Source organism: Pyxicephalus adspersus, chromosome 3 (assembly GCF_032062135.1).
Source record: "Pyxicephalus adspersus chromosome 3, UCB_Pads_2.0, whole genome shotgun sequence".
Classification (NCBI taxonomy): Eukaryota; Metazoa; Chordata; class Amphibia; order Anura; family Pyxicephalidae; genus Pyxicephalus; species Pyxicephalus adspersus.
This window is the reverse complement of record NC_092860.1, coordinates 58117315-58142168: the sequence shown is the minus strand read 5'-3', so window position 1 is coordinate 58142168 and position 24854 is coordinate 58117315.

The following is a 24854-nucleotide window of genomic DNA, read 5'->3' as shown; positions in this document are numbered from 1 at the left end:
CTGTATTTTCAGAATCAGCATGCCTATTTGTATATTGTTTATATATGTATATTGTATATATGTGTAAAAAAGCTTAATAATTTGTAATAAATAAATAATAAAAATTTGTTCATAATTGTTCCCCAGTGATATATATATATATATATATATATATATATATATATACATATGCTACTGTACAGTTATATTACAGGTTTTAGTATGTTTTATTTATTTATGCACCTTTGTTTTAACAGATTTTTGTGTTTTTTATTTAAAGTTAATTATTAAATTTATTAAATATTGGACATATTTTGGTGAGTTATGCCTAAGAATTACAGACCTACAATGTAAAAAACATTTTCATGAAAGACAATGTCCAGCTTTTAGACATATAAATCCAGACAGAAATGAACCGCCCAGGAGGTTAATTGTCAAAGCAAACATATTTTTTCCTAAGCCTCCATTGCTTTAGAAAATAAATCTCAATGATATTTCAGGGAATGTTTTAAATATTGATTTTCATTTTTAATTTAAATGAAAAAATGTGCACTATGGTGATTTATTGGCTATTTAGCAAACACAAGGCAGAAGGGTTACATAGTTATACAGTTACATAGTAGGTTATGTTGAAAAAAGACATAAGTCCATCAAGTTCAACCACTAGGGAAATAAACATATCAAGGGAGAATAGATTCAGTTCAGCTAATCTCTCCTCATAGCTGAGCTCCTCCATTCCTTTTATTAGTTTAGTTGCCCTTTTCTGCACTCTCTTTGATTCTACAATGTCCTTTTTATGAACTGGTGCCCAAAACTGGACTGCATATTCCAGATATGGTCTGACCAATGCTTTGTACAGGGGCAGGATAATGTCTCCATCTCTGCAGTCTATTCCTTTTTTAATACAAGAAAGTACTTTGCTAGCTTTAGATATTGCAGCTTGGCATTGCATGTTGTTATTAAGTCTATGATCTACAAGAACCCCCAGATCGTTTTCCATTTGTAACTCCCCCAAATGTATTCCCCCTAGACAGTGTGAAGCATGCATGTTTTTAGCTCCCAAGTGCATAACTTTACATTTATCTATATTAAATGTCATTTGCCACTTGGCTGCCCAATCAAACAGTACATCCAGGTCGGCGTGTAGATAATAGACATCCTGTATGAATTCCATTACATAGTTTGGTGTCATCTGAAAACACAGAAATGGTAAATTTAATCCCAAACTCTATATTATTTATAAAGATGTTAAACAGTAAAAGTCCCAACACTGAACTTTGGGGTACACCACTAATAACCTTAGACCATTCAGAGTATGAATCAATAATTACAACTCTCTGAATGTGGACTTTTAGCCAGTTCTCTATTCATTTACAGATTGACTTTTCTAAACCTATTGACCCTAACTTGCGTGGTAACCGTCTGTGGGGTACAGTGTCAAATGCTTTAGCAAAGTCCAAGTACACTTTATCAACTGCTACTTTACTGTCTACCTGTTTACTTACTTCCTCATAAAAAGAGAGTAAATTTGTTCGATAACTTCGGTCTTGAAGCCATGCTGACTATCACTTATATTATTATTTTCTAGCAGAAACTCCTCTATGTGGTTCTTTATCAAACTCTCTAGGACCTTTCCAACTATGAACGTTAAACCAACCGGTCTGTAGTTACCTGGTAATGACTTTGCTCCCTTTTAGAAAATAGCAACAACATTGGCTTTTCGCCAATCCATCGGTACATTACCAGTGACTAAAGAGGCTCTAAATTTTGAAATAATTGCTTTGCAATAACGGAGCTCAGCTCTTTGAGGACACATGGATGTAATCCATCAGGTCCTGGTGCTTTGTCAACCTTAATTTTTCCCAGCTGTTTCTCATCCATATCAATTCTGAGCTACTGTGACTCATTTAAGGCAGTGACATTGCTATTATGAATTTGGACTTGAGCTCTGCCATTTACCTTTGTTTACATGGAGCTAAAAAAAAGTGTTTAGTAAATTTGCCTTTTCTTTATCCCCAGTTACCAACCCAGTGCCATCCTTTAGGGGGCCTACATGCTCAGATCCGATCTTTTTGCTATTAATATATTTTTTAAAAAATTGTTTTTTTTTTCCTCACTTTCCTTTGCAATCTGTCTTTCATTTTGATGTTTTGCACATTGTATCTCCTTTTTACATCTTTTGTTATATTCTTTATGGTTTTCAAACGATGATGGTGATCCTTCATTTTTATATTTTTAGAATGCCCTTTTCTTGTTCCTTATGGCTTTTTTAACATCAGCTGTGTGGCACATAGGTTTGATTTTAGCTTCTTAAACCTTTTACCCATTGGAATATATTTTTCAGTATGCTTTTGTAGAACAGACTTGAAAGATTCCCATTTCTATTCAGTGTTCTTTGAGGACAATATTTTCTATTAGTCCAAGTCACAGAGAGCCGTCCTTTTTAATAGAAAATTTGCTCTTAAAATTAAATAATTTTTTCTTTCCTGTTTTTGCTTCCTGTTTACAGCTTACATTAAATGAAATCATATTATGGTCACTGCTACCCAGATTCTCTTTTACATGCATATTTGTTATAAGCTCTGCATTGTTAGAAAAAAATAGGTCCAGCAGAGTATCATTTCTAGTTGGGGCTTCTAAAAATTGTTCCATTAAATTATTCTGTATTAAATTCACAAATTTCCTCCCTTTTGCTGTTCCTGTAGTGCCATTACTCCAGTCAATGTCAGGGTAGTTGAAATCTCCCATGACTAAAACTCTTCCACTTTTTGCTGCTTTTTCTATCTGTGCTAGTAGTTCATTTTCTATTTCTTCCTTAGCACTGGGGGGCCTAAAGCAGACTCCAAAAAATAATTGTGTGTTATTCAACCCCACATTCAACTCCACCCATAAGGTCTCAACCTCATCGCTTGTTCCCTCCGCAATTTCTTCTTTCACATTTACTTTTAGATCACTTCTCACATACAGACAGACACCACCACCCTTTTGTTTGGCTCTGTCTTTATGAAAGAAAGTATACCCAGGGATATTGACAGCCCAGTGATGCGAAGAACAAAGCCAGGATTCAGCAATGCCGACTAAGTCATAATCCTCCTCACTCATTAAGGCTTCCTACTCCCCTTTATTGTTTTCTGGACTTCTAGCATTGGTGAACAGGCTCTTTAACCTCCCTAGTGGTCTAATTTCGTCCAAATTTCCATGCAAAAAGCGGTACGGTATTTTTTGCATGGAAATTTATGTTTCATTGCACGCTATAATTCTTAGGCATAACTCACCGATATTTATTAAATTTAACAAATTTATTAATAAACTTTAAATAACAGAACACAAAAATCTGTTAAAAAATAAAAAAAATAAAAATAGTTAAACATATAATATAACTGTGCAGTAGCATGTATAATATATATATATAGATATAATTATATAAATATTATTTGAAGATTTCTTTGTATTGGACTCAATAAAGCTATTTTGTATTGAATCCAATAAAAAATTATTTGAATTTCCTGCGATCCTCCCGCCCGCACCGATGCATGCACAGACGTCACCGAGAATTGTCTCTGCATTTGCCAGCTGGAGATCGAGGAGGAAGGACGTGTCCCCAGGACCTGTGGGGACCAGCAGGTTGTTGGGGGACAGCAACGAAGCAAGGTAGGTGTTTTTTTTTTTAGGTAAAAGCGACCCCGAGTGTGACTAGGTATTACCGCATTTTGCCTCAAAAATCCACTCTTAGTCTCACTCGGGAATACGGTTAGGGGGGTTAAACCATTGCTGCTTTTACCATCATTGTTTGCCAAATCCTTTTGTTTTTCAGTACAACTAGTACTGCACAATCCAATGTTTCTTTGTAACGTGGGAAGCTCCATACATTTATCCATAACCCTCCCCCACAACTATCCCCAATCAACTCTCCACTATTGTCTGACCCCTGGCTAACCTTTCTGCCACTTTATTTAACTGTCCCACCCCCCTCTGTCCTAATTTAAATATCCCTCAACCATTCCCCTAAATCTTTCCCCTAGCACAGCAGCCCCCTTTCATTTAAGTGCAAACCATCTCTGGCATACTGGCTGTACCGCAATGAAAAGTCATCCCAGTCCTCTATGAACCCAAACCCTTCCCTTTTGCACCAAAACTTGAGCCATGCGTTTAGCTTTCTAAGCTCCCTCTGCCATAGAAAACATAGAAAACTATATTGCTTATTCAGGAAATAATTGTGATACCTCTTGGGCTTTAAAATGCGGTAATTCTACATGGCAATATTTCCTTATAGAACTATTACTTAATAGGCTTAACAGAAAACACATTTTTTATTTTGCATTTGGTGTTTGTTCTGCGTTAAGTGTGGACTTTACCCTAATCTATGGGGGGACCAGTAAAGGAATACATATATATCAATATAGGAACACATATAAGACAATAAATTGTGAGCAAGCTTACCTTGAGGTGAGCCATTTACAGAGTGTAGACCAAGACTTGCACATAATAGCTGAAATCCTTTTTTGTGTCTAAAACAAAATTCAAAGCTGTCTCTAGTCATCAGGCCCTGTTACTGAGCTGAATGCAAATATGTGGAGATAAAGTTACCTAATAGTTCCAAACATTCAGATAAGGAGAAAAAAGGAAGAGAAAATATGGATCCATTTTTCTGGGTATGTACTATAGAGGCGGGAATTAGTGATAAGATGATCCCATATATCTGATCATGCAGTCAACCTAACTGGAGGATTATTTGCAGTGGGCCTGGGTGGCCGGTGGAAAGAAACAATAATATGCAGTGAATATCTAAACCCAGTTGGAAGTATACTTATTTATTTACCACTGAAAGGAAACAGAGACAATCTCAGGTGAACAGTGGGAAATGTATAGCTATCCACGGGGTCTGTGGTGGTCACAAATTCCACATCCCTTGCTTATAATTGGATGGCTACTTATTGCAGATCCTGCATACTAATAAATGCTAATCTGATGTCACTTCATTACAGGTTCTCAAAGTAATTAACACCCAGAATATTCAGAAAAAGGAGGTGGGGTTGGTAAGAAGGAAAACACATTCAACTAATCCTTAGTAGGGGGTAACAAAACACATACCTAAATATCCAAAGCATATAGAAACATGCTATCCTAGCATAATGCGTGTAGGCTTTCTAAAGAATAATTGTGTATATGCTGTATAGGATGTTTACCAGTGAGATTTAGCAAAGCTGATTTCACTCACGTCTGAATTTTGATAGAATAAGAATATAAGGAACATGCTAGCTTCAACTTTAATTTTCACATGGGCAATTTTAGTGCTTGTAGAGAACAGATACTTTAGTGTTACCTATCTTCAGTGTGTCCACATAATGAATTAACTTCTAATGGTTAGTGTCTTCTGATGAATGCCAAATGTATTGGCTATACTGCTTCCATCTACATAAGGTTAATTTCACAAAGTTTTCACAGCAATTTATATCTGTAATCCGTATCAACTGTAGCAAGATCTCTTTTTTCAGATTAGTTATTTTTCATTTTTTAAATAAGTATCCTTAACCTGGTATGTTAGTTTTGTGAATGTAATCTACAGGTTGCCTATGCATTACTAACAGCCTTTGTTGAACCCCTTCCCTGTATAAATGGTTACCTAGTCTACCCTCCATGGCTCCACTCTTCCCTCTGGATTTTTGAATTATCTTAAATTATCTCTCCCTACTGCACAAATCGTTACCCACAGTGACTTTAAACCCACCCCTAATAAAAACAGCATTCGTTATATCTTTTCTCCTGCTTTTGTACATGCCCCAGCTCTTCACATCCAGGGGGCTAGTTTGTCAGTTAATGCTTGCGGACATGTGGCCTCCGCTTTCAAATATGCCATCATTCACCCTATCCTGAAGAAACCTTCACTGGACCCCTCTAACTACCGTCCTATCTCCCTCCTCCCATATGTCTCCAAACTTCTTGAAGCCTTGTCTACAAAGGACTCACCGTTTACCTGAGCACCAACTCTCTCCTTGACCCTCTTCAGTCTGGCTTTCGAGTTCCCAATCCACTTAAACAGCCCTTACTAAAGTGGCCAATGACCTTATCAGAGCTAAGTCTCAGGGCAACTTTTCCCTCCTGCTTCTCCTTGACCTTTCCTCCGCTTTTGACATGCTTGTTGGTCAGCCCCTTTTAATACAAATAAAGCGCACCATTGGTATCAGTGACACTGCTCTCTTGGTTTGCTTCCTATCCGTCTGACCGCTCCATTTAAGTTTCTTTCAATGGTAATTCTTCCTCTCCAACTCTCCTCCCTGTTGGTGTTTTCCAAGGGTCAGTGCTTGGACCATTTCTCTTTTCTCTGTACACCACCTCTCTCGGTAGTCTCATATCCTTCTTTGGCTGACAGTACCATCTGTATGCTGATGACACTCAAATCTATCTGTCCACCCCTGACTTGTCTCCCTCAGTCCTGGATAAGGTCTCATGATGCCTGTCAGCCATCTCATCATGAATGTCTGACCAATTCCTGAAACTCAACCTGGATAAAACAGAACAAAACAGAAATCATCATCCCCCCCTCGAATTCCAAATCTCATCCTGACTTATTTCTAACTGTTAACAACACTGTTATTCTGCCCTCCCCTCAAGCACGCTGTCTTGGCATCACCTTTGATTCTGCCCTCTCATTTACCCCCATATTCAGAACATTTCCAGGTCCTGTCACTTTCACCTGTGCAATATCTCCAAAATCCACCCCTAACTGTCCCCAGAAACCACCAAACTCCTTGTACATGCTCTTATCTAGTGTTGTTGTTCGAATTCAGGTCATACTAATGTCAAACCCGAATTTTGTTGGATTCAAAGCCCCGAATACGGCCCTCCCACAATGTCTAGGGACCTCCCCCCTAATGCCTAGGGCCCTCCAATAACAGCAGGGATGCTCTCCTCCATGTTTGTTGTATCAGGCAGCCGATTGGCTGTCTGTCACTGCATGCCACACAGGCAGCCATTGGCCTATATAAGGCCAGGGCCTGCCTGTATTTACCACTCCTGACAGAGATTTGCTAGCATCACAACCTTTTCTTACCTACTTAGACTGTGTCACACTTACACTATTAGTCAGATAGATAGTTGGATTGTACTGTATTGGTGCAGTCCTGAAATCTACTGTACTCAGATAGGTAGAGTGTTTTACTGTTAGATAGATAGATAGATAGTCAGTGTGTTACATACACGCAGCCAGAGCCAGGGTCCCCTCCCTGACTGCGTGCACAGTATCACACTGAGAGACAGTCACACAGACGCAGTGTATACTGCAGTATATATTTTGTATACTGTGCTGCATATTACAAGTGTCACCACTGAAGGAAAGTGCTGCATACAACACACACAGCGCACTTGCATTTTTGGTGTCAACCCCCCAAAAATACCACTTACTGTAAAAATTTACACTTTGTGAAGCATATTAGCTCCAAAGTATTTTGCAGGGTGCCAAGCCACACAAAAGTTTGTACAATGTATGGCCAAAGTGGAAGGGGCAGTTTGGCAGTGGTGGCAAGCAAAGCAGTATGAGTTTGTTTTTAGCTGCAGACCCAAGAACAAGAAGCGCTACTGTTGGTGGTGGGCGTCCATTATTACCACACCTTGAACAAGAGGTAGTAGAGTACATGACCCAGCCTGGGTCAAGTGATTGTACCCCCTCTTTATCCCAGTCCCAGACACAGGCTTTCCCCCCACTTTCCTTTCACCCGAACTCTCTGAGCCAGACGAGCCAATTCAAACTGGCTCCAAAAGGCCGCTGCTTCCTTTCGGCAAATACAGGGTAACTGTCTCTTCTGGTGATGATGATGATGATGATGATGTCCATGATCCGACATGGGGCGAACAAGGAGATCATTATAGGCAGGAAGAAGAGTGGGAGGAGGAGGTTGCAAAGCGCCCTCAAAGGGGGAGAGGGAGGAAGCTGCTCACACTCAGCAGTCTTCACGTACCAATGAGGCAAGTCATAGTCGTCCATCGTCGGAAGCTGTCACCACAGCTATGCCTCAACAACCGCGGATTGCCACCACGAGCACCAGCTCCAGAGCACCCTTCGGCCCAGTTAGATGTTCGCCCGTATGGGCATTTTTTAATGTCCATAGTGATGACAACACTATGGTCATCTGCAAACTGTGTGCTCAACACTTGAAACGAGGCAAAAACCCAAATAAATTTAGAATAAGCTGCATGAACACACATTTAAAAAGTCACCAGCCGGTAACCTGGCGGGAACACCTGGTCAAAGCACAGAGCTCTGTGCAACCACCTCCGCCCAAGAAGCAAGCTCAAACTGCTGGATCTTCCTCTGCTGCATGTCCTCCCTCTGCCACCAAAGTTACCCATGCTGCTGCCAGCAATTTGAGTGGGGCATGTAGCAGAGCATTACCTTTTTCAGGCTCCACCAGCGGTGAGAAGGGTCCCCAACGCAGATCGGCTGCTGTTTGTTGCCTTGCTAGCAGTCAAGACCAGGCATTATTGCCTTCCCCCACACCTTCTACCCCATCGTCCAATCTTTCTGTGGTTAGCATTAGCAGCATCCAACCTTCCATCCCCCAGATGCTGGAGTGCAAGAGGAAATATGGCCCAAATGACCCCAAAACAAAGCTAATCAATGCGGCAATTGCACAGCTGAATGCGTTAGAGCTCCTCCCTTACCGGCAGGTGGACTCCACTGCATTCCGTTATGCATTCCTCTGCGTGAACCCACAGTATGTTATGCCCAAGCGACAGTATTTTGCAGAAAAATGTGTTCCTGCTTTGCATGAACACGTGCAGAGCAACGTGTCCATGGCCCTCCAGCACTCAGTTTCTGACAAGGTGCACCTGACAACCAACAGTTGGTCAAGCAAGCATAGAGTGGGAAGATATATTTCCTATACAGCTCACTGGATAACATTGAGTGAGCTGTATAGGAAATAGGTGGCAGCAGGGGAAGATGCAGCTGCAGCAAGGCCTGCATACCTACCTCTGCCCAGAGCACATTGCTATGCAATCTCCTCCTCGACCTCCACTTCCACCTCCTCCTTTGACTTTTGTGTCTCAACCTCTTCCTCCAGGGACACTTTGCCGTGGAGACCCAGCACCTCCTATTTGGCAGCATCTGTTCACCGCCAGCAACAACCTGCAGTTTGCTATTTCGGTACACAATTTAGATGCTGCCACGTAGTCCTGAGATTGCAAAGCCTGGGTTAACTCAGCCACAAGGTTGCAACCATTCTAAGTGCCCTATGGGAGCAGGAGAACATATTGCTAACTCCTAACAGACTCCAGCCAAGCAAGGTCGTGTGTGACAATGGGGCCAATCTGCTGGCAGCCCTGCCTTGTGGGAAACTCACACACGTTGCCTTGCTCACCTCATAACCCTGATAGTACAGCGCTTCCTTAGGAATTACCCAGGCCTTCAGCCGCTGTTGCTGAAGGCCAGAAAGTTGTCAGCGCATTTCCGCTGGTCGTACACAGCCAGTGCCAGATTGGTGGATTAACAGTGAAATTTCAATCTGCCAGTGCATCGGTTAATTTGTGATGTGGCCACACGTTGGAATTCCACCTTTTACATGCTGCAGTGGCTGGCTGAACAACAGATTACGTGGCAGAGTCTGTTTGTTTCAGACGTATACCTACACTACCTTTCTTCAGCCCTGCGGAGTGGCTGCAAATTGAGGACTTGTGCACTGTATTGTCACCTTTTGAAGAGGCCACCAGGATGATCAGCAGGGACCAGGCCTGTGTCAGTGACACCATCCCCATCATATGCCTGCTGGAATAGATGATGGTGGATCTCGGACATGACACAGAGCGGATGCTGCATCAAGAGATGACGTTTCAAATATCATCTCGGACATGCGTGCCTACTAGGCATAGTGCACCACAAATCTAGGAACACAAGGAGGTGGAAGAGGATGAGCAGGACATTGCAGACATTTGAGAAGGGGAGGAAGGGGCAGAGGAGGATATTGAGGGTACATGGCATCCATCCACCCAAACACAGGGCGGCATGTTACATGGATGGCAGGACCAGGCGGAGGAGGAGGGGGACCACCCTGTGCTGCTGTTCGACCCACAGGAGTGTGGGTCCAGAATTACCTCAGCTGTGGGAACTTTGAGCCACATGACAGCCTTCATGCAGGAGTGCATGGACAAATATCCGCACATACAACACAAAAAAACAAAGACTGACGACTATTGGATTGCTACATTACTGGATCCACGTTACAAGCCTGAGATACAACAACTCATCTTGCCTCAATACAGGGGACCTAAAATGCAGCACTACCAAGAAGTGCTTGTAAGGGACTTGTGCTCAGCCTTTCCAGGCTGCCAGCAGCAGCAGGGATCCCTATGGCAGTTCCACCAGCCATGGGAGCCAAACAATTACCTTAAGCGGCATGGGTGGCAGCAGCACTAGTGGTCGTCTAAGCCAAACTATGCAGGCTTCTTTTCAGCGGAAGCAATCTGCCAGTCGTGCAGCAATTGCCAATGACACTCAGCAGCGCTACTCAGTCATGGTGCAGGAATACCTGAGCTCTACATGGGACATCTGCAACCTGCAAAGCCAGGACCCACTGGGCTACTGGGTATCAAAGTTTGAGCAGTGGCCGGAGCTGGCAGAACATGCCATTTAGATCCTTGCCTACCTGGCCGCAAGTGTGTTATCTGAAAGTGCATTCAGTGCAGCTAGGGGCATAGTAAGAGTGACAAGGGGATTCGGCTCTCCTCAGAAAATGTCGACCGTATCACCTTAATTAAAATCAATGCTTGGATCGGCAATGACTTCAACACCCCCTGATTAGTCGTCAACTGCTGCATTACCAGCTGACACCTTGATGGGAAGAGCACTTTCACAGCCTTCTGCATCTCCTTCTACTTCCCCCCCCCCCCCCCTCGTGGCCCTCTACCTTCACTCTGTCTCTGAGGCCTATAACTTGCAAAGAAGCTGTGTAACTGACCAATTTTTTTTTACAGAGGACCTCCCTGAGGGCTCTCTGCCTCTATCTTCTTTGAGGTCACTTGTAACAAAGCTGTGATTCATAAATAAATATTTGTATTTTTTGTGGAGAATTGCAGAAATTTTTCTGTCCTTTTGGATAGATATCAAGTGGTATCAGAATTAAATATCTGTATTTTTTTACAAAAATACAGACATTTTTCTGTCTTGGAATAGATTGGAATAGGTTTGAGAATTAAAAATCTGTATTTTTTGGAGAGAAATACAGAAATTTTTATCACATTTTGATAGCAGGTGGTATCAGAATGAAATATCTGTATTTTTTTACAGAAATTTCTCTGGCTTTTTTAATGGCAAGTGGGATCAGAATGAAATATCTGTATTTTTTATAGATAAATACAGAATTTTTTCTGTTTTTTTATATATTGCAAGAGGTATCATAATTAAATATATGATTTTTTTGGGGAGAAAAACAGACATTTTTATGGTTTTTTTTATAGATAGCAAGTGGTATCAGAATGAAATATCTGTATTTGTTTTAGAGAAACAGACATTTTCTGGCTTTTTCGATAGATAGCAAGTTGGATCAGAATGAAATATCTTTATTTTTTATAGATAAATACAGAAATTTTTCTGGCTTTTTTGATAGATAGCAAATGAGTTTAGGATGAAATATCTGTATTTTTTTATAGATAAATAAAGATTTTTTTCTTTTTTTGATAGATTGCAAGAGATATCATAATTAAATATCTGTTTTTTTTTTTGAGAAATATAGAAATTTTTCTGGCTTTTTTCATAGCAAGTGGGATCAGAATTAAATATCTGTATTTTTTATAGATAAATACTAAAATATTTAAGGATTTTTTGATAGATAGCAAGTGGTATCAGAATAAAATATCGGTATTTTTTTTTACAGAAATGCTGAAATTTTTGTGGCTTTTTTGAAAGAGCAAAAAAAAGATAGTAAAAAAATTTTTTTATTGCTTTTTTGATAGCAAGTGGAATCAGAATGAAATTCTGTATTTTTTATTGATAAATACAGAATTTTTTCTGGCTTAGATAGATTGCAAGAGGTATCATAATTAAATATCTGTAATTTTTTTTGAAGAGAAATACAGAGGTTTTTATGGCTATTTTGATAGATAGAAAGTGCTATCATAATGAAATATCTGTATTTTTTATGGATAAATATAAAAATGTTTATGGCTTTTGTGATGGATTACAAGAGGTATCATAATTTAAGATACCTCTTGCAATCTATCACAAAAACCATAAAAATTTCTGTATTTATCGATAAAAAAATACACATATTTTTAATTATGATAGCACTTGGTCTCTATCCTAAAACCCATAAAAATTTTGGTATTTCTCTAAAAAAATTACAGATATTTTATTCTGATCCCACTTTGCTATATATCCCCAAAGCCATAAAAATTTCTGTATTTATTTTCAAAAAATACAGATATTTAATTCTAATAGCACTTGGGATCTATCCAAAAGACCATAAAAAATCCATATTTCTCTACAAAAAATACAGATATTTAATTCTGATAGCACTTGGTATCTATCAAAAAGGCCATAAAAAATTTTATCTTTCGCTACAAAAAATACAGATATTTTATTGTGATCCCACTTTGCTAAATATCCCCAAAGCCATAAAAATGTATATTTTTCTCTCCAAACAATACAGATATTTAATTGTGATAGCACTTGGTATTTATCCTAAAACCCCTAAAAAGTATGTATTTTTTTAAAACAAATACAGATATTTAACTGTGATAGCACTTGCTAGATATCCACAAATGATGAAAAATTTCTATATTTCCTCGCTGATTCCACCAAACCTGTTCTCTTTTATGTGGTTTCACTAGATACTAGGTATGGACAGTGTGAATTTCGTTCATCCATTCATGTCTCCAAAAGCTACAGCTTCTACACTGTCCATAGAGGTGATGGCCTCAACCTCTAATGCAGTCCTTGCTCTGTCTCAGGGCCCACCGCCCCCTCCTCCTGTTGTTACTGCTGCTGTCTGCCCAGTACCCAGCTCTAGATGTCAGTTACTAATGTCGTCCACACTCCGTTCCAGGGCCTAGCGCCTCCTCCTCATGCTGTTACGCTGCTGCCTGCCCAGTACCCAACTCTAGATGACAGATACTAATGCTTTCCACACTTTGTCTCAGAGCCCTCCACCTCCTCCTGCTGTTACTGCTGCTGCAGCCTGCCCAGTACCCAACTCTAGATGTCAGATACTAATGCCGTTCACACTTCGTCCCAAAGCCCACCGCCTCCTCCTGCTGTTACTGATGCTGCCTGCCCAGTACCCAACTCTAGATGACAGATACTAATGCTGTCCACACTTGGTCTCAGAGCCCATCGCCTCCTCCTGCTGCTTTTACTGATGGTGCCGCCTGCCCAGTACCAAACTCTAGATGCCAGATACTAATGCCGTCCACACTTTGTCTCAGAGTCCACCACCTCCTCCTGCTGTTACTGCTGCTGCGGCCCGCCCAGTACCCAACTCTAGATGCAAAATACTAATGCTGTCCAAACTTCATCTCAGAGCCCACCACCTCCTCCTCCTGCTGTTACTACTGCTGCTTTCCCAGTACCCAACTCTAGATGCCAGATACTAATGCCGTCCACACTTGGTCTCAGAGCCCACTGCCTCCTCCTCCTGCTGTTACTGATGCTGCCGCCTGCGCAGAACCCAAATCTAAATGCCAGTTACTAATGTCGTCCACACTTGGTCTTAGAGCCCACCACCTTCTCCTCCTGCTTTTACTGCTGCTGCTTGCCCAGTACCCAACTGTAGATAAAAAATACTATGCCGTCCACACTTTGTCTCAGAGCCCACCACCTCCTCCTGCTGTTACTGCTGCTGCGGCCTGCCCAGTACCCAACTCTAGATGCAAAATACTAATGCTGTCCAAACTTCATCTCCGAGCCCACCACCTCCTCCTCCTGCTGTTACTACTGCTGCCTTCCCAGTACCCAACTCTAGATGCCAGATACTAATGCCGTCCACACTTCGTCCCAGGGCCCACCCCTTCCTCCTCCTGCTGTTACTGATGCTGCCTGCCCAGTACCCAACTCTAGATGACAGATACTAATGCCGTCCACACTTGGTCTCAGAGCCCACCCCCTCCTCTTGGTGCTTTTACTCATGCTGCCGCCTGCCCAGTACCCAACTCTAGATGAAAGATACTATGCCGTCTACACTTCTTTTCAGGAGCCCACCGCCTCCTCCTCCTGCTGTAATTGATACTGCCACCTGCCCAGTACCCAACTCTAGATGCAAGATACTTATGCCCTCCACACTTCTTTTCAGGAGCCCACCGCCTCCTCCTGCTGTTACTGATGCTCCCTGACCAGTACCCAACTCTAGCTGCCAGATAATAATGCCGTCAACACTTGGTCTCAGAGCCCACTGCCTTCTCCTACTGCTGTTACTGATGCTGCCGCCTGCCCAGAACCCAAATCTAAATGCCAATTACTAATGTCGTCCACACTCCGTCTCAGGGCCTACGGCCTCCTCCTCAAGCTATTACTGCTGCTGCCTGCCCAGTACCCAGCTGTACATACAAGTTACCAATGCTGTTCATGCCACATTTTACAAAGTTACAGCTAGAAGATAGGAAAAGGCAGTCCCCTACACAGCAATGTCTCCAGTAGCTTCAGCTTCTACACTGTCCACGTAAGTGATGGGCTCAATGTTTAATGCCGTCCTTAATCCATCTCAGGCCCCACCGCCTCCTCCTCCCAGTATCCAGCTCTAAATGCCAGTTAACAATGCCATCCACACTTCTCAGGTCCCACCGTCTGCTCATACTGCTGCCACATCCCCACTTCCCAGTACCCAGCTCTAGATGCCAGACTAGACTCAAGTTCAACAGGGTCTTCTTTCCCCGCTGATTCCGCCAAGCCCGTTCCCTTTCATGTGCTTTCACTAGATTGTAGGCCCTGAGATGGAGTGTGGACGGCATTCATAACTGGCATCTAGAGCTGGGTGTAGTGCATCTTTATTGACACCCCGAAGTGTGTAATGTAAGTGTGTAATCTGAAATTTGTGATTGAACGTAGAAGGCCACGTCTTCTGCTTCATCCATCGGTACCACGCTTTATCGGGCTGAGTTTCTGTGTATGTTACCCTGAAACTGAGAGGTGGGACAGCAGACCTTCTGTATATCTCAGGGGGACGGGATGAGAGACACCGGTATGTGTAACTGGAACCGAGAGGGCCTGGATGACCACATTGAGCCATGAAGTTATTCAGCTCTGCAGACGTCCGGAGACTCTTTGTAGACAGATTCAAAGATCCGTCTACAAAGATCTTGTGAAAATACTGCAGAATGATGAGTTTAGGACTGAGAACCAGCTCAAAAGGGTGAGATGTCATTTGCAAACGACACTTTGGGGATCTCTGGGGGAAATGCACAATGGCATAACTAACCGCGAAGTGAGTCATTATAGAACTGACCACCACATGTAGAGCGTGCTGGCTGACTTCCAACAGGGACCTCAGCCCGACATTGTCATCATCAACTTCTGTATATGGGATGTTATCAGGTATCATGACCAATCACTGGAAATGTACAAAACCAACCTGAACCACCTGATTATTTTGCTTTGAGCTGCGCTCCAGGGTTTAAAATGCCACCCACTCGAATCAGCTGGCTCATCGGAGGTATACCTGCATCCTGATGGCTCATATTGCTCAAGCCTGGGGCGTGCAGCAGGAACAGCAGGAAGAGAAGGCAGTGGGCTCTGAGACTGAGCCTGGACAGCATTGGTAACTGGCATCCAGAGCTGAGTACTGGGCAGACAGCAGCAGTAACAGTATGAGGAGGAGGCAGTGGGCCCTGAGATGGAGGTTGAGGCCATCACCTATATAGACAGTGTAGAAGCTGTAGCTTTTGGAGACATGAATGTATGAACGGGATTCCAATCTGTCCCTACCTACTATGTAGCGGAACCACATGAAAGGGAACGGGCTTGGCGGAATCAGCGGGGAAAGAAGACCCTGTTGATCTTGAGTCTAGTCTGGCATCTAGAGCTGGGTACTGGGCAGTGGGCAGATGGCAGCAGTGAGAGCAGGAGGAGTAACAATGCCATCCTCACTCCGTCTCAGGACCCACCACCACTGTAGGGACAGTGGGAATCTCGTTCATCCATTCAGGTCTCCATTAGCTACATCTTTAACACTGTCCATAAAGGTGATGGCCTCAATTTCTAATGCCGTCCTTGCTCCGTCTCAGGGCCTACCGCCTCCTCCTCAGTTTGTTACTGCTGCCGCCTGCCCAGTACCCAGCTCTAGATGCCAGTTACCAATGCTGTCCATGCTGCATTTTACAAAGTTACAGCTAGCAGATAGGAAAAAGCAGTTCCCTCCACAGCATGTAAACATGTCCATGTTTACAATAGCTACAGCTTCTACACTGTCCATATTGGTGATGGCCTCAACCTTTACATCCCTCCTTAACCCGTCTGAAGGCCCACTGCCTCCTCCTCATGCTGGTACTGCTGGATCCTTCTGGCTCACTCTCAGCCTGGCATCTCTCTCTCGCACAACTTCTCTCTCACTCACACCTGAGTGCAGGTCCATAATAACCCAGTCAGGATTGGGTTGGGTCAAGGGGGCCATTCTTTCACTCCCTTGGCCAGCTCTAGGACCCTAAAGTTTCAGGTTTCTTTCAGAACCTACACAGACCTATCTACTTATTATTCCCTGGAGCCTATTACATTTTCCTGACACTTTTTTAACATTATTAGTGTCACAGTACTTAGGGTCAGTTTGAGGGGGGGGGGTGATGATGAGTTCTGTTTTGTCCAGGTTGAGTTTCGGGAATCGTTTGGACATCTATGATGAGATGGCTAACAGGCAGCATGAGACCTTATTCAGGACTGAGGAAGACAGGACCTGGAAAAAACTGTTTGTTTGCACTCTGCCCACCGTTTTTTAATACAGTTTCAACAATTTCAGGGAACTCCAAATTACCTCCATTAGCTGTGAACAACTTTAGTAGCATAGGTTTCAGGCTCAGTTTTGCGGCTGGATGTTCCCTGAAACAATAGTCTCTGTTGTCTTTACTTTAAAACTTTACCTTTATGTTTTGTGCTTTCGGAAAAACATCCAGCTTGTTCCTAAAGCAATCCATAGAAATCATGCTGAAACTACTTCCTGAGAGAGCCTATTCCACATTTTCATAGACTTTACAGTGAATAATCCCTTCCCAACCTAGAGATAAAATGTAATTTCCTCCAGATGCAAAGAGGGCCTTTGTAATGAATGTGGGAGATTAGCTTCAAAACACACACACTGTACAGAAGTATTTCAGATGCTTTTCCCGCTTTGTGGGTGCTTTGCCCACTTTTTTTTGCAAAAGCAAAGAAAATCCACTGTTTTTTCCCACAGGGATCTTAATCATTACATGCAATAACACAAAATTTTGCTTTCTAGCTCTGGTCTATCAGACCTAATTGTGGGAGACCTACTCCCAGTTTATAGGCTGCACACAGCCTTTGCAGCTGGCCCACCTGGCCTCAGGCTGAAACTTCCCCACAGACTCAAAGGCAGATGCCAGGTGCTCCCTAGCCATCACCAATTCCAGCCCTGGAAAAGGGATAGAGTGCCTGGCCCATCCATTCATTCCATGACACTCCGGGCCTAAATCGCATGTAAGGGCTGCAAATCTGCAGCAATACAAATATTATTAGCCCTATCAAGGCCTTTAATGCCTTTTCCTGAGAATAAACTTTACATTGGCTAGATTAAATCTCAGAACATTGTTTTACTCATGGACTGTCTATAGTGGATAAGCCAAAAAAATATTTATCTGTTGATTAGCTCGGATAACTACAAAAAAAAAGTTTGTTTATTCAGAAATGTTATAATTAACAATATGAAATCAAATATACATATTTTATATTCATGAAGATTAACAGTTAAAATGAAGATGACAAGGAGGAGAATGCATTTTAAATTTTCCTATTAAAGGGAACAACTTCACATTCACTAGGAATGATTATATCATATTATAACACAACTCATTTAATGCAATATGTATTCAAATATTGTCTGATAAATAGGTGATGGGTCTTTTGTAGAAAATAAAGAAAAAACTAATTAAATACTTATTTTTATTAGTAAAAAAAAATAAATAGTGTCATTTGTGCTTTATAAAAATGTAACTTGTAGCTGTTTTTTTCTTTAAGCTTTGCTTGGTATATTGAAGCATTTGTAGAAAATTTGGCAAGATTACACACATATGAGCTGGTCTAAAAAAAACAAAACAAAAAAAAAAAAAAAAACAAATGCACACAATAACACTGTTAGACCACTCACTAAATGAAAAACGCAATAAACTTTTTGTTTTCATTTAATGCATACACCATGCTGCCAATTCTGGCTTGTATAAGTCATCTGCTGGCAAGCAGAATGGTTTATACTGTCAAAACAAATTCATGTTTGTGAAGTTATTTTTAATGTGTTAGTGGATTAAAGCCAACTGGCAATGTTATCATTTTAAGAACAGATAACTTTGCCAACTAAAGGTCTGAGAATAAACATGATTTCCAGAATAAAGTCTCTTGGAGACTTCTTATGTCAATTTGCAGGAAGACAGGGCCATACATAGAGTGTCTTTTACTGACTGCTAAATGTAAATCCATTTCAGTCTTCATGCAAATGTTGTTGGTTATGTCTTCAAAGCAATAGTGGATTTGCTAGTGATTAATCACAAACACTGATACACAGAAGATAAAACAGTAAAAGCAACATGGTAAACTGGAAAGTATATTGCACATACACTGACCTTACTGCACAAAGAAGACATTATGTTCTAACATAGATCGAAACATACAGATATTGTATAGCCTACCACCATAAATACCACAAGGACCTTTGGCTTTATGGTATTCAGAATTAGGTTCATATTATCTAACATAGCAGATCATGCTGTAGAGGTTAGTGAGTAAGACAAATCATGTATGTGCTAACATTGTCACATCTTGTAATAACAGTACTGTGCATTATTAACACTACCAGAAGCTGATTAAGTAATTACTATTTTGTGGTGCCTTCACAATTCTAACATTACTAATTCTTTAGACTTTTTTTGCCTTGGCTAAACAACTCACATATAATCACATTAAATTGCTAACAGTAGTACTACTGTCCTAAATGGGTGAATTTCCCGATCCTGCTAGGCAGACACGACACCTAATCACACATTATTTTGCAAAGGACTGCACTGCATTCCTAGGGTAAATTCAATAAATGCGAAGAAATGCAGACTGAGAATCAGAAAGAAAACCTAATTGACACTAACACAATCACTGCATTTACTAGGATTGGTTCAGTGTACTTTTTCCCACTAAGCATTTTGGGACAATGGGCCTGATTTATTAAAGCTAATAACTAAGTTCTCTGATGAAAGTGTATTCTCTCCAGTCATGGAGAGCTTTATTAAATCAAGAGTGTTTGTTTTAGGAGTGCTTCACAAGAGTCAGTAACACATGCCTTGAGCCCTCAGTGAGTGATTTTTTTTTTAAAGTTTTGAATCAATATGAAGTTTTCTGAGTTCTTAAGGCTTCATGTACAGTTAAGATCTGCTAGAAAGCTTTTGACCCCCCAAAAATGACATTATTTAGGGGAGGATCAAAAATAAGCCTTATCTTGATAGGTTCCTTTTGCTAAAGCTATGGATCAGGGTTTGCCAAAGTAGTCAATGTAATGCACGCAGGTGTGGACCCACTGTGTCACTGACTGGGTATACTCCGGAGGGGCGTAACTAATTGCTACCTGGTTTTCACTAGAGCCTCTGATGGTAAGGATAGGCTTGGGCTGCAGGGTAGCTGCCAGGTGCCACTGCAGAGCGATCCCCAGGTCAGTGGCAGCTGACCAGAGGGGTCAGGGTACTCGGTGCAAGCACCGAGGGGGCTTGTGTGGCCAAGAGGGAGGTGGCAATCAGACAAAGTCCAAAAACAAGATCCGAGGTCAGGGTCAGGTGGCAATCAGGCAAAAGTCCATAAACATAATCTGAGGTCAGGGTCAGCCAGCAAACAGGTAAAGTCCAGGGGTTCAATAAACAAGGTCCAGTACACAGCAAAGCAGACCAAATAAGCACCTTTGCACTAGGAGTCAGACAAGCTAAAACCATGAAATTGCTCAGGCAACTTCCTGTAGTAGGAAGTGCCTTTAAATACCTGCAGAGATCCAGCCATAGGCTGTAGAAACAGAGGGCGTGTATGTGTTGCCTATCAGATGAAGAGAGACACACCCACGCCAGCTCAAATACCAGTGCAAGTCTCCAGCAGGAAGGAAACTCTGGCATGGAACACAGATAGTGGGGTTATGCTACCTGAAAGATAGGACCTGGCGCCCGTACCTGCAATTAGGAGCAGCGGTGCCGGCACGACCCGCAGGGCTAACAGTCAATAACAACCTCCAAGCTTTGATGGGACAAGCCAAAGCAGCAAACAATGCCTGGGGGCATTAGAAAGTTTATGAATGATGGCTGATTGATTGGGGTAAAATAACCTTGTTTGAGGTCCCTGTAGAGCTTACACAGTATTCCAAATTCTGAATATGAGGTAGCCACTGGTGATACCAAGACCGGATCGTCAGCCATCAGCAACAGCAGCCTTCAGTTACCTATATCTGCTGTGTGTTGTTACTAACAGTGTTTACCAGTATACCCTTCCTACATTGACCAGAAGGTTGTTTCTCAATGTGGACTGAATGTACTGAAATTGAGGTTGGGCTGTGACGCTGGAGTCTTTTGGTGACATAACATGGCCTGTTGTTAGAACATTTCCACACCTATGTAGCAGCCAAATCATCATGTATTATTGACATAGGTGTGGTGTTCCATGTAATTTGTTTAACTGTCATTCTCTAGTTTACTCTCCGAGTCCATGGGACTGTTCTTTTCTGGATGTGAATGTCCCACAGTTATTATTGTTTTACTGGAATTAGGCTGGTCATACACATGAAAATTCAAAGACTCCTGAATACAAAATGGTTACTGAATGAGGGTAAAATGGGAGGTATCGAGCAAAATTATTTTTCCAGTTGTTGGTTAAACATTCTTTGAAGATTGTTACTATCAAGATATATAATAAGTACAAACAATTACACAGCTCAAAATAAAAAATTTTTATGTGTCAAGGATTTTTCAATATATTTAGTGTATTTCAAGTCTGCTGAATCCAGTAATGACATCAGTTTTATTGAATTGGCTCTAGTTCTTGTGATACAGGAAATCAGAATAGACAATTTTACCAACAACAAATGTTAGCACAGCATATTGTTATCAATCGTTATTTACACCAATGTTTTGCATTTTTTATAATAAATGTAGCATTATTTTCATAAAAACTTTAATTTGCCTTCTTTTTATTCATACATTTTCTTTTTCTACAGAAATATGAGTTCTTCAAGAAAAAGTTGTTTAAATGACCCGAATGTATTTTGCTACATCTGTGGTGAATATTCTCAGCAAAAACAGAGAGGAAACATTACAGAATTTGTGAAACAAGCATATCTTGCATATATTGGTATTAAACTGGGGGACCAAGATAAATATTGGGCTCCCGATATGGTATGCAAAACTTATGTACAGTGTCTACGTTGGTGGAAAAATGGAAACTGAAAAGTTTGAAATTTGGTGTACCTATGGTATGGCGAGAGCCCCAAATTCATCATAATGATTGTTTTTTTGTGCTGTGAATGTAAAAGGTTTCAATCGTTACAAGAAAAACAAGTGGGAGATCAAATCATCAAAATGGTCCTACAAATGCTTTGCTATCATGAACACCAATGGTCCATATGTGTTGATTTAAAAATGGTGAACTTCCTCCTTGGACAGCAAAGTGAATACACAAAGTATCCATGTTTCATCTGCTTGTGGGATAGTGGAGAAAAGCAGGAAAAAAGTCACATTGCCTTCAAGGGAAAACATGAAAAAATGTGCAGCGAACATCATTAACGAGCCAATGGTTGACAAAGAAAAAATTATTCTCCCTCCACTACACATAAAGTTGGGATTAATAAAGCAACTTGTTAGAGCTCTAAACAAGGACGGTAATTGCTTCAAATACATTTGTAGATTCTTCCCTGGAAGAATTTAAACCAGGAATCTTTGATGGACCCCAGATTCGGAAACTGATAAATGATTCAAATGTCAAGAGTTACATGACTGTTACTGAAGCTTCTGCCTTGCACAGCTATGTCATGGTTTTCAGGAACTTCTTGCGTAACCACAAGGCACAAAATTATAAAGAACTGGTACAAAATTTGCTGTTAAACTTTAAAAATGTGGGTACTACTATGAGCATAAAGGTACACTATCTTCATTTGCAAAAATTTCTGGAAAACCTTGGCGATTTAAGTGAGGAACAAGGGGAGAGGTTCCATCAAGATATAAAAGTGATGGAAGAAAGGTATCAGGGCAGATTGGATAGACACATGATGGCAGACTACTGCTGATTGTCCTGATCATCAGTATAAAAGGAAATAATACAAACTGAGTTTTTCAATTACTTCTATGTGATTGGTTCTGTAAATATAATGAATATAGACTAAATTGACATTAAGTATTTCAAAATTTAATTTTGTATACGTAGGCATATCTAGTTTATTTTGGCTTAATTTTCATGTTTCATTACTTTTCTTTGAGGTTATTATTAAGATCATTATTTCAAAAACTAGAGGCAATCTAGCAAAACCAATACCATACTTAGAATCTGTGCATCAAACATAACTGAAAATGACTTTAATCTGTTTGGCAAGAGAATGTTTGTTGACCAGTGTTATAAATAATCAGGAGAACAACTAGGAATCACACAGTCCCATAGCAATAAATAAAAGAGGTCCCATCGCAAAATGTTGGTGAGGGCATGTGTCAATGTTTAAAAACAATTCACAACAAATATAACTGAGGTCCTCTTAAGGCATCTCTTAAACATAGATAAAAATAAAGTCTGACCTTTTAAGATCATTTTAGATTTTAAATTTAGGTCCCTCTTCCCTTGGTACCTTTAGGATATATGTGGGCTACAATGTAGTTTTAAGGCCACAGCATTCTAAGCAGCTGCATTCTGAACAGTGTTTGCTACTGGTGGAGCCCCCCCCCCCCCCCCTTTAAAAAAATGGAAGTGTGTTTATGTTTTTTATTGACTTTTAATTAGTTTGAAAATACCTTTACATAGGCAATGTTAATTTGATCTCCTGACATGTGCTCAAAATCCATTCTACCTTTGGCAAACTATAAAACAACATGTATTTTTAATTATCATACATCTACTGGTGCATATTTGTGATCCATTTGTTTGTTACACAGTCATTTACATTCCTCTAAAGAACCTTTTGCTGCAGCAAAAAAAAATTATGCTGTCAAAATTATCTGTGTGTCATTATTTTGTAATGGGGCAGTGGTTACAGGTTCTAAAGTAGGTAGTGGAATTATGCTCTTTGTCTTGCTGCTTAGAAACATGGCAAAAACATGCAAATACAATGTGCATCAAACAACTTCTTATAAAAACATGCAGTAAAACTCCAGCCAAAAACAAGATAGACAACAGCAGCCCATTAAAAGATAAAATAACAAAACCAGCTTTTACTGCAATATTCATACTTTTGTTCAGAGATTTTCTCCACAGTAGTGTGTGTTTACCACTAGATGTCTTCTATCGAATGGCCAGCATCAGTCAACCCACCTCATTTAAGCACATGCTGTCCTGGACTTTCCATGAGATTATAGCCTTAAACTATTGAAGTATCTACTCAGCAACATATGTGGAAATGTTTAAACTGAGAGCAAATGTTACCTGTTTGTTATCACAGTCACCTGTAAATTTTTTTTGCATTTATATAATTTCATTTTATTGGGGAATCAAGTCATCTTCATTGAAAGAAACCAGTATTTTAAAGCTAAAATATTTCACTACTCCATCAACACTAAGTAACAACTTATTTAAATAGAATAATATACTAAATATGTAGAATGGTTCAAATATGTATACACTAGGTTTAATCATTTTGTATGTTATTCTGTGGAGTTTTGTGACATCAGATAAAAAAGTTAAAATTGCTTGGGAGAATGTTGCAGGTGGAGCAGACCACTTCAGTATAGTCTACTCAAAGTGGCTTATTTGAGAACATATTGTAAGAGCTCTTAAAACCTTCCTCCTAGTTCCCAACATAATGCACAATTGTGTGTGTGTGTGCCATCCATGTTAATTTATGTTGTTTTGTGTGCGTTTCAATATAATTAGCTGAAGAGGAAATATTCTCGCTAATTAATTCATTCATACTCCGCTCAACCAGTCTCAGAAGTTTTCCACAAGACGGTGAAGACTAATTTTGTTTTTTAATGAGGACCATCTGTGTTGGGGAAGCAATGCATGACAATAAAATAATAAAAAGGGCACTGTTGTGGTAGGGCATTCCCACATTTGGAACAACACAGGATGCTCTCCCAACATAACAAATCGTGGGTAGTATCAGCCATCTACTTTTTGCTGTCTTCACTCCTGTTAGTGTTAAGCATGCCCTCTTGTTCCATGCTTTTTAGTATCATATTTTTTTACCACTTCTCTCCAGTTTTGTCAGTGACTGTTTTGTTGCTAAGTGACATTCTGTAAATCCATACTTGGCTTGATGTAATGATGCTATTGAAGAAGTCCAAATTAGCTTCAGGGCTAAATTTAGGTTCAGGAAGAAGAAACAAGCCATATGCCTTGACTGGAGACTTGTCTGCGTGACCTAAATGACAGCCAAAGAAGTGTGCTTGGTGGCAATGCTCCTGATCACCACTATGAGAAAAGTTGGCATAGGTGCAGACCACGAATCAGACCAGCATGCACTCTGCTAGAGCTGGCTGAAACATACCCAAAGCTGGTTCTTTCTTCTGCTGATTTTAGGGAA